The following is a 16746-nucleotide window of genomic DNA, read 5'->3' as shown; positions in this document are numbered from 1 at the left end:
ATCCGTCCAACCTATTAAATAACAAAAGTAAACGGCTAAAAACATTAAGGGAAAAGGTATCGTTTCCACCCCAAACTAAAGTCGATAATCGAATCCACACCTAAACTATATAAATGACCTATTACACACCTTAACTATAAAAAAGTGATACTTTTTACTGACGTGGTGCTGACGTGGCAGCGCGTGTAAAACACTACACCACATGCAAGTGGTGGTAGCCTGACAGGGTGTAAATAGTTCCACTTTTTTATAGTTTAGGTGTGTAATAGGTCACTAGTATAGTTTAGATGTGGCTTCAACTTTTCGGATATAGTATGGGGTGGAAACAATGTCTTTTCCCAATTACATATTACATATTCTCCCCGCCCCTTTCTTCTAGTGCTTGAATGCTCAATGGATTGTAGTGTTTTACTAAAAAAAGGAGGGGGGGGGGTGAGGGTGGCAGGCAGGGGAGCTAAAAGAGGGTAACAGAAATGTGTGCTTGTGGTGGTGTTGATTTTGAACAAACTTCATTCCTGGAGCATAATGCTCGTTTCTGAGAAGATTGTGGAGTCTATCTGATCTCAAAAAAAAAAAAAGATTATTATAGAGTCTAATGATTAGGCCTACTTTGTCTACATACATTGCGTGCTCCTTGTTCCTTATTACTCTCAAGTCTTAGTTTAGTTGTTAATAATATTATATACCCTATCTAAGGAGCTAGTAAAACATCCTAATATGCATGACATCCTCATTTTGTTGAAGCTAATTTACGTTTCCAAAGTTCAAAAGAAAATCTCATTTATCGATTTTGATCTAGTTTCAACAATTTAGAAGAAAAATAATGAAGCATAAGAAAAGACAAAAATGGTGAAAATGGAGACTACTATGTGACAATGCTTATGGGGTTTGAAGTAGAGGTCCTCCATGGGATGAATGGAGAGATGGTGTTATTCCAGAGATGATATAGCCACCAAAATCCAAAAGAAAAGGCTTGGCAGGGCTTAATTTTTCAGGGCGAGACATTTCAATTTTACATTTTTGCACGACTCAGTCATTTCTTTGTGCATCTTTATATCATCAATTTGGCTTCAAACTAGTGATACTTTCTCTGCTTTCCAATATACAGAAAAGGATCAGAAAAGAACTCGGGTAGCAAATACATACTTTTCCTTATTTATGGCCATTGGTAACATTCTTGGCTTTGCAACTGGATCTTACAGTGGCTGGTATAAGATCTTTCCTTTCACCCTCAGTACTGCATGTACCATCAACTGTGCCAATCTAAAGGCCGTTTCTATTTTCGACATTATTTTTATTACAACAACTACATGTATTAGCATATCGGTAGCAAAGAAGCAGCCTCTAAATCCTAGTCGTGGTTCTTCTCATACTAGAGAAGAGATTGTCGAATCAAGCCATGGTCAAGAAGAAGCTTTTCTCTGGGAGTTGTTTGGAATTTTGAAGTATTTCCTCGATGTTGTTTGGGTGATCCTGCTTGTCACTGCCTTGGCATGGTTTCCCACCTGGTGTCTATAGCTACTTGATCTGTTCAGTTTGTCCAAGTTTTAATGGGTTAGACATGAGATATATTGCAAATGGGCTAAGTTTGGACACAACCAATGCTAGCCCAAAGTCAACCCATGAAACAACCCAAACTCAACTTTCAATCCCAATAATTTGATTTTTTTTGGTAACAAAAGTTTTATTCAAATGAAAAAGAGATAAAGACACAAGTATCCGCCTAAACTATACCCGAAATTGCTATGACATATTTAAGCTTTACGGGGGTCCTATTACCCCCTAAACTCATTTTCTTTTTGTATTTTTGTTCTTCTTTTATCTGACATGGTTGTCATGTCATCATAAAAGGATTATAAAAATATTTTCGTACTTGTGCCTTATCTATATAATTATAAAAGAATCCCAACCTTAACTTGAGACCTGATATTAACCAAGGATGTGACCCTGACCCAGACTAAAATTTTGAACCTGACTCAGGATCAGACACCCAATAACGACCCAAAATTCGAACCTGAAATATATCCAAACATGGGACAAAAACCTTAACCCCCGACCCCAATCGGGGACTTGATCCCAGTCCAAACCTGGGACTTGACCCCTGACCCTAGCTTGACACTAACCTCTATTCAGTACTTCACCATGCCCTAAGACCGAAACATTAACTCATCTTATTTTGGGACTTCTAACCTCTGCTCGACTTGAAATTCGATACCAACTCTTTAACCCAACTTGAAACTCGATTTCATTTTTGTTTCAGGACTAAGGCTCATTTAGGTACCCTAACCTTGACTCTCCCCATCTCAAGATTCGACCCTCGACTCCAACCTTAACTAGTGACTTGACCCTACATCGATTTGGGTCTTGACTCCCGACCCAACTAGTGACTTAATCCCTACCCAATAACAACTAAGTATCCAATCCCTACCCCAACCTAGGACTCGATCCCTGACATAAAATGAACACAAAGTTCAAACCTCAGCTCGACCTAGATTCGAGATTCGACCCCGATACAACCCAAGTTTTAATTCTGGCCCTAACTTTAACTCAGAATCGAACTCTCGATCTCACCCTGGTCTAACTCAAGATCTGATTGTTGACCTTGACCCGATACTTGACCCCAATCACAATTTGAGGCCCGACCCTCTACCTATCTCCAAATTTCAACTCGAACCTCAATTAGAATTAAGACTCGATACTTGACTTGAAAAACAAAACTCAACTCGACCTTGAAGCAAGATTTGAAAAATGACCCTCAATTCCAACTTAGGACTCGACCCTCAAATACAACCTTGTTCATAAACATGACCTAGACTCGAGACCTGATCTCGAGCTTGATCTTGGACCCAATTTCTTTTTTTCTTTTTCTTAAAATTAGTGTATTTGTTAATATATATTATTCTTATTAGTTAAAAGTAGAATTTTAAAAAGGTAAAAGGGTAAAAAAAATACTTCTCTACTTAATTGGTTTAATTTACTCCTAGTTATATTATGGAGCAAAATATGCCCTTGTCATTTTACTATAGGATCAAATATGCTCTTCTCATTACTAAACTTAACATATTTACCCTTGAAAAGCTGTACGACTATCCCACCAACTTAGGGACCTGGTCCCTAACTAATGTATGCAGTAATGAACAAGATTAGATAAAAAAAATGCAACAAAAACAAACAATGCACACACAATATTTACGTGGAAACCTCCTTGCTCAAGGGAGTAAAACCATGACCTACCATGTAGGATTTTCAACCACTTTACTATCTTCAAGAAAACTCAAATACATACTCTATGGTTAAAGGATTAACCTCTGAAACTTCAACAACTTGCAATAGCTCTATTGCAATACTCTAAAGTAATAACTCTGTTGCACTATTAAACCAACTAAATCTAACTGAATCAATAACATCCTAACTCTAGCCTCAATGTTAACTAACTATGGCGGACTCAACACGCATGAAAACAATAAAGAATGAGGAAACCTACAATTTATTGACTAGAGCAGTACGTAACAATGACAAATCACTAAACAAGGACTGAAGTACAACATGAGCTTAAGATAAACGTAACCATTGAGCGGGTCCCTGTTGCAAGTGAGGCTTTGGTTTAAATATTTACTTCAAGAGAGATTTAATGTTCTTTGTATATGGAAGCTTAGGTTTTCTTGTTGTAACATGTTGCATATATATAAGAAAAGAAAGCCTGCGATTCTTTTGATTGGATGAAGAAAAAAGGTGTTACAGCTTTGCCACCAACTTTCTGCCACCCGGTACTATTTCCAGCTAGATTGCTGACTTAGCGCAGAAAGGCATAGTCCAGATGAACCTGGTGTCTAAGTGGTTGCAATTTTTATAATCAAAAGGCTATGCATAGCTCTACTGAACCAGGTCCCAAGGTTGGTTTGTCAATCATCAAAACTAGAAAACTAACAATTTCCCCCCTTTTGATGATTACAAACCATACTCATCTTATCACAAGATTCACTACAAGTCTTTTCCTCCTGTCACTGATACCTGCTAAACAAAGATAAAATAAGAATAAAGCACTTCCCCCCTGCCGATAAGAACCTGGTCCCTAAACTACTTACACATATATATACCTTATCTTCCCTATTTTGACATCATTAAAGAGTTAAACAGTAAACCACGCAAAAGATAAGCACACATGTTAACTTCTAGACATTGATGCTACACTAACATAAATAAGTAAAATCATATAAAAAAGGAAAGATGATAACATCAACACACAAAATATTCATTAATCATAAAGGCCAGCATCATATAATGTCTAGAAAATGGCATCAAGAACTAAGTACAAGATAAATACCACGATAACAACTAAAAGATAGGGCTTAAAAGAAGGGGCTTAAGACTACAAGACATGGTTGGGACCAGGTTGGATAGACATCAGGTAGAAGGATCAGAAAAAGGACCAAAAAATTAGCGAAGAAAGAGAGTTATTTGTTCATTTTCAGCGGCATGGTTCTTCAAAGGTTGTTTAGTCAAGTCCTCAACTTTGGCTTCCAAATTCTGAATCTTAGACCTTAGCATTTCATTACAGATTGTAGACTCTTACTTCTACCTAGTCCCTTCTCTTGCCCCATTAAGTGAGTTTCCTTTAGAGTAGCAAGTTTTGTATCCTTTTGCGCCAAGTGAGCAGACATCTCCTCTAGCTCACTGGTCAATGTCGCGCCTCATTTTTCTCGCGGAAAGCGAGATTCTACGTGACCACTCTTTTTAAAATTATTTTGAAAAGAAGTGTGAAGAGTTGCCACCTAACGAATTAAGGTGCGTTAGGGCACCGGTCTAGGCTACTACGAACCTATTTTGTTGTTTTATCTTAGTTCACCAAAGATTCGAGTAAGGGTTCAAATTACCTTGAAAGAAAGGTGTTAGGCACCTTTCGAGGTCTACAAAGTGGTTCCCAGCCGAATTCGTACTTTACATGGGGTTTCTATGTGATCAAATAAGGTCTCTTGTTTTATTATTAATTTAATGTTTAACTAAGTGATAAAACAATTAATAAACAAACACACTATTTTTATTGCTTCTAATTATTAATTATCTAAGTGATAAAATTACTAAAAACATGTGATGAGACAAGCAAGGAGAAAGAAATGACATACTTTACAACAAAGGGGACTGCTTATATAATAAACTAACTACCCCAGATAAATAATCATGTAAAGTAAATAAAAGAATAAACAAAATTCATCAAATTAAATAAAGAAATGTTTTTGATTTCATTCGGATCAGAACCCCAACTTGTTTAATCATCAGTTGACCCACTGGCCGAACTCTTAGACAAGTCATATGTCTTACCTTTAATGTCGGTTGGAGATCATCACGTTCAAATGACTACCTGTCCCATCCACCTAGATTGGTTGTTAACTCTAAAGGCGTTCTAAGACAAGGATAAAACTAGCGTATTTAGTAATACATATCGTCCCGCCTATAGCCCAAGAGGCATTGGACTTTGCTATATTGGTTTTATGGTCTAGACAAAATAAAGCTATGTTGCCTAAGACTCGAGACGCGTAACACATTGAACATCAAGTAGCAAGTAATGTCTCACATTAGCCCCGTGGTTATTAAAGATGATTAATGTGATGAACATGCAAAGACAAATAATTACTTATTTTGTGTCATTAACCTGTGGGCTGGTTATTAAAGATGATTAATGTGATGAACATGCAAAGACAAATAATTACTTATTTTGTGTCATTAACCTGTGGGCATGATATCTAAGTGTTCAACAAGTGATAGCGTGACAAAATGTAACTGTGATTCGTGTTCAAATTGTTAAAAGAGGGTGTCAAGTGTGTGGTAAATGTGTCAAGGAATTGTGCTCACGAATTTATTGTGCAAGTGTCATAAAAATAATGAGAGTATAAGAAACTAGAAAAATGTGGAAAGCACATTAACATGTTAAGGGACACAGTGGTGTATTTAAATCTAGTGTTTAACATGTTAAGAATGCCTAAAATCTAACATTTTAACATGCTGAAAATTATGCAAACAGTGCAGAAATTTCATGCTAACAAGTTGAAATTGCCTTGATATGTCAAAAAAAATGACATTCTTGATCTACAAATTAACTTGTTGAAATGCTTAAAATTTGATATTTTAACATGCTTAAAAATTATGTTATTAGTCCAGGAATTATCCACGTACCATGTAACATAAGTAAAACCTAAATTGTGCCTATCAATACTATTCATAGAGCACGTAAATTCCCATCCCCCAAAGCAGTCCCAAATTTTATTATTACAATAATAATGTCTTTACAATAATGTTACAAATCAAATGATACAAAAATAAGAAAGGAAAAACGGCAGGTGTAAGGAATAACGTATTATGTTTAACGTTCCGGCGACTCTTCAAATAATCCCGACCTGTAGAGCAATAACATGGCAATGGTGGGGACAAACAAGATACTATGGCATGCTTCAATACACAAAGTGACCAAACAATTACATGACAAACACAACATAGAGAAGTCCCTATGAACATGATTTCTAACAAGTTAAATCATTCAACGAACAGATAAGAAATTAAATTACATCATTTTAGATACTTACTGATGAGCAGTAATAAAATAAATAATGAGAATAATGAAAACAATCACTTGTAAGAATAATGTGTGGTGATTTCAGTAAGCCTCCAAGAAAACCAAAGAACTCTTAAGAATACGTAATTTCTTGTATCAAAATAGCTAGTGATTTTCTTATAGGGAGTGTTTTTTTTTTCAAGAACTGTCCCTTAATTTGAAAAGAAGGATTGTTTATATAGTAGAAGGGTATTGGGGATTGAAAGAAAAGAAATACATGAGTGTTAATTAGTAGCAACAAAAAAGGAAAAAGATATTAAGAAAAAATCAGTCAGAATCAATTAAGGAAGAGGATATTGATGAAGCCAATCAATGGAGTTTTTCATAAATATAAAATCACACTTATAATATCAAATTTAGTCAAAGAAAATAAAAGGAAAACATCCGTTAAGCAAATCAATTATATTGCAATCGGGCACACCAATTATGTACTTACCACAAATAGGCATGTGAAACATGTCTGATGTTGTGAGAAAGGACTGCTAATTACAATAAAAGAATAAAATAAAGTAAAATAAAAAATAGAAAGGCAACTAATCATATAAGCATGTTCCTTAATCACTAACGTTGATTATGCATCCAATCAACTCAAATCATCAAGTCATCCAAATTACAAGGCAATCAGTTCCATAATCTTCAGTCAAGAGTAAAAAACAAGATTAATCATTTTTCGCAAAAACTAAGTGTGCAGCTTATCGATGTCAAACAAATCCAACAGAATACAATTCACAAGCAATAATAGTGATTTTAAGATTTAGAAAAACAATCAGTAGCCTAGTTAAGTATCACCAACTTCATGTATGTGAGAGCCTAAACATATCAGTAAACCCGAATCACAGAAATCAATATCAAAATCAATAACATCAGCCGAGTTAGTCGATTTCAGATCACAGAGAGTAATATTAAACAATGACTAATATAAAATTAATAATGGACAGAACCTGTGATGGTGTCTATCGATCAAACATAGTCGGAGGGGTTACCAATCGATACCTCACCGGTCATGACCTCCGGTGAGGCAAAATGGTATAAACTCGTGACTGCATGGTCGTGAAGTGGTGATAGGAGAAGGGTTTTGAGGCTGACCGATGGTAGAGATGCAGAGAACAGGGCGGCGGCGTGCTCTGGTCGCTGACTAGCAGTGAGAAAGATGGAGATCAGACTGTCGTTGTTCGTCGGTGGCTCATGGTATATCTGGGGGTGGCGCATGGATTTCATAAGAACGGAGGGACGTTGATCATAGTTGGGGGGGGGGGGCTGCTCGTGGTGGTTGATGGAGAGAGAGAAAGAGGAGAAAAGGGGGAAAGGAGGCTTGCCAGTGCTGGGATGGCCGGTGGCAGCCATGGATGCTGATGATGAGGAGGAGTGTAGAGGGAGAAGGTAGAGAGAGAGAGAGAGATCATAGAGAGAGATAGAGGAGCTGTGGCTCTTTTGTGAAAAATGAAGAGGGTTAGGGTTTTGTTTGGTTTTTAAAAGGAAAGAAGGCATATCAAATCTCAGCCATTAGATAAATTTTGATCAACGGGTAGGATTTAAGATTATGTGGAGTCAGAATGTGGCTAGGATTGTAAGAAATTAGGCCAAAATTGACATAATGTACGTAAATGTGGCTAGAAATGTCATCTTGTTGTAAAATTAAATATGTATAAGAATGAAATGGAATTGACCGCTACTGTTGTAATAATAATAATAATAATAATAATAATAATAATAATAATAGTTATAATAATAATAATGATAATAATAAATAATAACATATATATATATATATATATATACAATAACAATTAATGAATAATAATAACAAATAATATATATAATAACAATGATAAATAATAATAAACAATAATAATAATAATAACAGATAAATAAAAATAATGAATAATAATTGCTAATAATAAAAATAACAATAGTAGTAATAATGCAACACTAGACAATGTATTTGTAAAAAATGTGAGTGTGCACAATTATGTGAAAAATAACTTAATAAATATTAATAAAATTACGTAAAACATCGTACTTGAGTTTAAAAATTATAAAAATGATACTAAAAGATAATAAAATAATTTATGCATTTTTCTAAATTATGAATGTGCCACGTAAATATGAATTTAATATAAGAATAATGTGTAAAAGTATTAATAATTTAAATTAAATAATTTTGATAAAAATAGCAGCCCAAAAGTGGTATCGAGGGTCAAAATTGGGTGTCAACAGCTGCCTCTTCGTTGCTTGAGAATGATGAAAGAATTGTCAAGCAACAAAAGTTGATGTAGTAGCCAATTTTGTTCGATTGAGGAAGATTCATTGGAGTTAAAACGACGGGAGGTGGTTTTAAAAATAATGTGGCCGAGACTTCAGGTTCAAGCCGCCTACATATCTCTGGTTTTACGAGATCAGGCCATTTGTAGTTCTAGATTTAGGAATGGACAATATTCCTAAAGAATGTCATCGATAAAGGATGGGGCATCAAAAGTGATATTGTGGGTCAACAACCTGGGACGAAATTTAATGGGATTTGGAATAGTGACGTATGGAGAAGTTTGAAAATGTTGAGGTTGGTGAGGTGATGGATGAATAGATGGGGTAATATTCTGAAAACAAAAACAAAAATTATCTCTATTTATTATTCCTTCTCTGTTACCTGCGTCTTTACATCGTACTAAATAACAAAGGTTAGGTATGTAAGAAATAAATAATCGATAAACGTAAAGTGAATGTGGAAATAAAAAAAGCGTATATCTTTTATCATGGAATCGCGTGATTAGCTTTTGACAGTGAATGTGGAAATAAAAAAAGCGTATATCTTTTATCATGGAATCGCGTGATTAGCTTTTGGCTTCTTATCATGTGATCGGTTATTGGGCTTCTCATTGTGGGATCAGCTTTTGGGCTTCTCAATGCATTGTGGAATCGTGTGATCATCTATTTAGCTTCTCATCGTGGGATCAGCTTTTGGGATTCTCAATGCATTGCGGATCGTGTGATCAGCTGCTTGGTTTCTCATCGTGGGATCAGCTTTTGGGCTTCTCGATGCGTTGTGGAATCGTGTGATTAGCTTCTTGGCTTCTCATCATGGGATCAGCTTTAGGGCCTCTCGATGCATTGTGGAATCGTGTGATCAGTTTTTTGGCTTCTCCTTGTAGGATCAGCTTTTGGGCTTCTCGATGCATTGTGGAATCGTGTGATCAGTTTTTTTGCTTCTCATCGTAGGATCATCTTTTAGGCTTCTCGATGTATTATGGAATCGTTTGATCAACTGTTTGGCTTCTCATCGTGATCTATACCTATTGGTCCTGCCATTTTTAGCTCGTCTCTGCAAAGACGGTTAGCGTAGATATATATATATATATGTACAGAAAATTAAACTTTGTAACAAACGACCATAACAATAAAGATAATAGAAGATGAGAAAATGTATCTATCGTATTTGTTGGAGCAATTGTGAAGTCTCTCATCATGATGTTAGATCGGTTATTGTGCCTTCTCATGATGGAGTGATTTCTGTCATTTGTACCTGTTAATCCTGTACTCAAAGAAAAGATGTCAGTCAAAAAGAAATGTGAATTTGTACCATGCTCGTGTCGACTCCTTGGTCGTTGTTTTCTACTCTATGAATCATTAGGATTTGTACTCTATCGTGATGAAATTTTTGAGGAATTCTCAAAAATTTTTGCCCTAGTTTGTAAAGCGTCTTTCGCTCGTCATTGTGAATAGATTATTAGCTCGTGAAATTTTTGAGGAATTCTCAAAAAAAAATTCCTCAGATTATAATGAAAGGCGCCTTTTGCATGTCATTGTGAATTGATATATTGTTTAATCATGAATTTTTTGAGGTTTTCTTAAAACATCAAAAATTCTGCCCTAGTTTTTATCTTTAGAGTCTTATATTCCTATACCACTCAAAGAAAATATTAGTCTAAGAGAAATGATTGTCTTACATTTGAATATTGTAATCTCAAATGTAATCTACCTTTATATGCTCAAGAGTTGGATTGATTTAGAAGTGTAGGAATGTGAAAGACAGGGGGAAAGAAATGTTTTATTAAATAAAAAACAGACCCTATGTATCCAAATGGAAGTTAGGTCAAACATAGTTCATGAGTACAAAGAAATATAGAGAAAAAAAGAAAATATTGCTAGCCGTAAGGCGAGTAAAATAGTGACGTGAAACAAGAACATCAATTCATGTGATGCGCTTTATGTTTCTTTCGTGAACGTATGAGATCTTTTTGGACAGAGTAGGAGTGGATCTGACAAGCCTTGTTTCGAGGATCAAAATCAGCGTGGGTCTCATTATATCAATAACCTTGTGTTAGAGGTATAAAAGGTGATGAATCCTCTTTCTCTTCCTTGGGTGGATTCTTTATTTCATATTCTAATTTCTTACCAATAGAAATTAGACTCTCAAATTTGTGATTGACCAGGAAGAACATTTTCTGAAAGTATATTTCGTATAGTGTCTTGAGAAAAATTTGGATCAATTCCTTCTCAAGTACAGAAGGATGTATTTTGGAAGCCTCTAACCTCCATTGAGTTGCATATTCCACAAACTATTCATGGGTCTCTCTCTTCATCTCGAGTAATTCTCACCTTGTTAGACCAGTATTGATGTTAAACTTGTATTGCCTCACAAAATCTTGAGCCAATTATGTCATTTGTCAAAGTTTTGTTGGGCGAACCATGTGAGTGCCATTCCTGACAAACTCTGAATAAACAATCTCATAAGGAGAGGCTAATTATGCCCTATACCAATTAGTCTACCATAATAGTCCTTTAGATGTGTGATTGGATCTCCATGTCCATCGAATATATTGAATTTGGGGACTTTGTATCCTGGAGGTAAATCAATCCACGGATGTATACATAATTTCTCATAACTCAAGACATAGATACCCCTAGAATGCAGTTCCTCATTCATCTTTCTTTCTATGTCACAAAGCCTTTGACAACGTTCATTTGATTTGATCCTTTCCCTTTCAGAAGTGTTATGTGCAAAAGAGAATTGCTGAGAAGGGGTGTGGGTAAGGTGAGGATAAGGACTTATAGTGTTTTTTCCTTGGGCGATGAGAAGGAGGACTGAAAACTTTTCAGATATTGAACATATTTTTCATGTTGCAGATTGTTACTTGAGTTCGATGTTCAAATGCTAGACAACCTTAAAATAAGATATGTAAGGCACACAAAATTACTATATAACACATAAGTTTGAAAGATAATAAATATAAAATAAAAGGTATTCAAGGAAGAAGTCTAAGATTTAATAAGTGATATAGGAGTAAAGATTTAAGCGCCTGACGCATGAAATAGTAAAGTGACAGGATATGATATAGATTTTGCAATTGTGATTGTAAAGAAGGTAAGAGATATAGAAAATGAACAAGGTTGACTTTTGTTGGAAATCAGATTTGTTAATTCACATCATATTGTTAATTCACCCAACTCTATACAGAAAAATGATAAAGCAGGGGAAAAGAAAGTTTTATTATGGAGATACGGAACTCATCAAATGAGCACCTACGTATCCACAAGAAAATCAGGTTGATCGTAGTTCAAATTACATAAGCAAGGAAGACTTAAAAAAAGGAAACTGCAGAATGTAAAACTTGAAGGAATTTTAAATGTTGAAAGTCTAGAGCGGAGAATCAACATAATATCCTCTACACCAATGTAGAACATTTGAAAGTCAAGACTAGTAAATCATTCATCATCACAATTCGGCTTCATCACACTTATCAATTTGTCGTCAATCTGTGCTTGAATTTTTTCTTTTAATGTTCGACACTCTTCTGTGGTGTGCCCTTTCATCCCTGAATAATAAGTACAACATTTAGAACAATTAAGCCATGGTGCACATGTGTTCATAAAGATTGTGGGAATAGGATTGATAAAGCCAACCATCCTTAATTTATGGGCTTAACCAAAGAGGTGTATTATCTTGGTGGATTTTTTTGAATGTTACATTAAGGTCTGGTGGATCGGGTGGATCGCTGGTTTGTTGGAGGATTTTGATAAAAAATTGGAATATAGTTTGATGTTGGAGCAATAAATGAATGTGGGTACCAAACAATTTGAGGGGGAAGTCTTGTGAAGGATTGGGGATAATAGGCTTGGACATAATTGAATGCTGGAATGATTTTTTGAGCTGGGTACCATATCGGTTGGGGATGGGGTATGCTTACTCTAGCCTTCAGTGGTTTGGATGTCTTGTCGATGATTGTCTTTCTCTTATCGCCAAACTGTGACTCCACCAAATCAGTCTCGACTACGAGCTTCCTCTTAAGCTTATTATCAAATCTCCTCATAAAGTCGCTCGCCAAATTATTCCAAAATACCTATTTGCTAGTGTCATTTTTGGCGTACCACATCAATGCTGGACCCTTAAGTGAACTAACAAAGAGTTTCGTCTTTAGGCTATCACTTTTTCCTATAACCAATAGCTTGTCAAGGTACTCCTTCAAATGGGAATGAGGGTTTCCCAAACCATCATATAATGGAAAGTTCAGGCCCTCGATTCTATCCTTGTCTTCTTTCCTTAATTTGGATGACTCATTCATTTAGGGTTGTTGAGATGATCCTGCCTCATGGTTAGGAACTTGTCCTTCTTTCTCTTTGTCCTTACTTGTATTTGTCAACTCAATAAGTGATTTTAGCAATGCAAGTGAAAACTGACTTGGGGACATATGTGTATCACAATTAAGCATAGGCGAAGTTGTCAATATAGGAGACTCTGTGGTATGAATTAGAGGGTTGAATTCTGCTTCAGATTGCGACTCTGGTGGTATCTCAATCGAATCTCAAATATCAATCATTATCGCTCTAAATTTCTCTATTCTTCTTCCTAACCTTTTGATGCTCAAAATAGCTCTATTTTGATGCAAACCCAAACTTTCGTGCTCAGCTTAGCTGGTGGCAACATTGATAAGCCTTGCTTGACTGGCCATTTCTGATGTTCAACTTAAGTTAACCTTAGAAGAAAGGATTTATAATTAGGAACAAAGAGCATGCTCGGGAGTCTAGGATAAATATTATACTCATGAGTTATGCTCATTTGGAGTAAATAGACGTTATGAGAGCCCTATGTAACTTAGAGGCTGCGAAAGCTAGAGTACATAATGAGTATAATAGTATCAAAAGGATCACGTGGGACATTGTATGTAAGCATTGAAAGTAGTAAGAGAAGAATATCCTAAAATGATAAGTTGTACTATAAGATTATGGATGAGACTAAAGAAAAAGTTTAGCCTAGAGATGATTGATATGCTAACGGATGAGCCTAGAGGATAATTGAAGGAAGTTTTTCATAGACCCTAAGAGTGTTTGTTAGGGACCTAGCATGACAAGAATTTTAAGGTTATAAGCTCTAAAGTGAGGAACACTAAATATAAAGAGTGACTGGGGCAAGAGTGGAAACAACAAGATAGGCGCATGTCAATACATACATAGAAATGCAACACATAGCAAGTAATTATGAGTCCTTTTGAGGTCATGAACCTCTTTGGGCTTTGAATGAGACTAACATTCAACGCTTCAAGGGTGCCAAGGCATCCTACGTTGAATGGGATGTATATTCCTTAATAAAAGAAATGTGTAACAAAGATATAAAGTACAAGAGTGGGTTTGTGACATGGTTCCCTCAAGTCGACAACTAAAAAGTAGGAAAGCTTGTGACTGTCGATGTACCGCTGATCGATCAATCCACAAAGCATTTCCCAAAGGTTGTTTTTGGAAAAAATATCCGTGTAACCACGTAACCGTTCGTAAAAAGAAAATAAATGAGGTTTCAAGTAGAGAAAAGTATGAGCAGAATGCCAGTTATATAAAGCAGTAATTGTCGCACCTCATTTTCCTCACAGAAAGCGGGATTCGACGTGACAAACTCTTTTTGGAATGTTTGAAGGTGGGGTGTGAAGAGTCACCACCTAACGAATTAAGGTGCGTTAGGGCACCGGTCGAGGCAACGACGAACCTATTTTTGTTGTTTTGTCTTAGTTTACCAGAGTTCGGGTAACGGTTCAAATTACCTCGAAAGGAAGGTGTCAGACACCTTTCGAGGTCGACAAAGGTGGTTCTCGACTGAATTCATACTTTACGTGGGGATTCTATGTGATCAAATGAGGTCTCTTTTTTTATTATTAATTTGATGTTTGACTAGGTGATGAAATAATTAATGAGAAATTTCTAATTATTAATTATCTAAGTGATAAAACATATATTAAGATAAGCAAGAAGAAGGAAGGAAAACAATTATAACAAGGATTGCTTATGTGATAAACTAACTACCCCAAATAAACATGAAAAGTAAATAAAAAGTCAAAAAGAAATCGTCCAAGTCAAACAAAGAAATATTTTGGTTTTATTCGGATTAGAAACCCAACTTGTTAATCATCATCCGACCAAAGGGTCGAACTCTTAGACAATTAATAATGTCATTAGCCTCACAGTTAATATTTTATTGGGATAATCATTTCTGAATGACTACCTGTCCCAACCTATCTAGGCTGGATGTCAAGTCTAAGGAAATTCTATGACAAGGATAAAACTAACGTTTTTAGTAATACTTAACGTCCCACCTATCGTTCAAGAGGCATTGGACTTTACTATTTTTGAATTTGTGTTTTAGACAAAAAGAAAACTATGCTGCCTAGGACTCTAAGCGCGTAACACGTTGGACCGCAAGTAGCACATAATTATTCTAAGTTAGCCTCTTGGTTAATTAACGTTCGTTAATGTGATTAACATGCATAGACAAATAATTATCTTATTTTGACATTATTAAACTATAGACATGAAATCTAAGTGTTAAACAATTGATAGTGTGAAAAAGACAACTGTGATTCATGTGTGAAACAGTACATCGTCAAATTGTGGGAAAAGGGTGTCTAAAGTGTAGTAAATGTGGACCAAATGTCATAAACTAAGAAACAAAACTATTGAAATGCATTAAAATGCCTAGTGTTTAACATGCTAAGATATTTTAATAGTGCAGGAATTAATGTAAACATATCTAAGTTTCAATACTAACATGCTGAAAATAGTTTTAATACGCAGAAATTGTGCAGAAATAGGTTCTAGCAATGCTGAAATTATGTAAAGATGCAAAAACAGGTTTTGGCAGTGATGAAATTATTTCAAATATGCAGTAACAGGTTTAATATGCAGAAAATTTTATAATATGCAAGAAATATATTAAAATGTGTAGGAAAGATGTTATGAATGTCCAGGAAATATCTAAAATGTGCAGAGAGTGTGTTTTAATGATGCTACAATTTGATTTAATATACCAGGAATTAAGTCTAACATACCAAAAATCAATTTATGGTGCTGAAAATTCCACTAACATGTTGAGATTGATTTATTATACCAAAATTGTATTTTTTAATGTAGAAAGTGAATAAACAAATGGGGGCATGCAGGACGTTAATGTGAATGTGCTAAAACATGTTTAAATAAATTTTTTAACATAATAAAAGTTTATTAACATGTTAAAAATATGTTGACCAGATTATTTTAATGTTAGACTTGCTAGAAGACATGACATGCTCAAATTCGTTTTAATATACCAAAATTATGCCCACATACCAAACATGTAATGTTGCTTAGTAAGTTATAGTTTTTAACATGCAGAAATTTAATGTAGGCTAACGTACAAAAATATGGTCATGCCCGAACATCAATGTGAATACGTCTAAAGTGTAGAATGCTTATATTTTATTTTAATGTGTCGAGTATTAAGAGAATCTTAAGTAATATTTGAAATAAATTAGTTAAATAGTCTTCTATATGATTCATGTAGCATGTAACACACATAAAACCTAATTTTGTCCCTATCTACACTATTCATAGAGCACGTACATCCCCACCCCCTGAAGCAGTCCCCAAATATTATGCATACAATAAGAACAATGTTTATACAATATAATTGAACAAATAAGAAACTATGAAGCTAGGAAAGAGATGAAGTTGAAGTAAACGGCCCCTTCCAAGTTCTGACGAACCTTTAATAATCATAACTTGTCAAACGTAAAGCAACAACATGGCAAACACAGAGGCAAACAAAGATACCATGGATTAATTTTATACACAAATGATCAAACAATTACATGATAAGTACCACAGAAGAGTTCTTGTGAAAATAA

The 16746-nt window shown here is 35.1% G+C and overlaps 1 long non-coding RNA gene across 1 annotated transcript; it reads right to left on the bottom strand.

The window, feature by feature from the left end:
• Nucleotides 1-2193: 2193 nt before the first annotated feature.
• Nucleotides 2194-8030, bottom strand: LOC124890524. Its single transcript, XR_007049205.1, has 3 exons — nt 7549-8030; nt 5727-6392; nt 2194-5650 (listed from the first exon to the last, which is right to left on the bottom strand). It is a non-coding gene; the product is annotated as an uncharacterized LOC124890524 (long non-coding RNA).
• Between the last annotated feature and the right edge of the window lie 8716 nt (nt 8031-16746).

The sequence above is a fragment of the Capsicum annuum genome, unplaced genomic scaffold (assembly GCF_002878395.1).
Source record: "Capsicum annuum cultivar UCD-10X-F1 unplaced genomic scaffold, UCD10Xv1.1 ctg1936, whole genome shotgun sequence".
In the NCBI taxonomy this organism is placed as follows: Eukaryota; Viridiplantae; Streptophyta; class Magnoliopsida; order Solanales; family Solanaceae; genus Capsicum; species Capsicum annuum.
The sequence above is the reverse complement of the archived record's forward strand: the minus strand, read 5'-3'. Positions and strand labels throughout refer to the sequence as shown.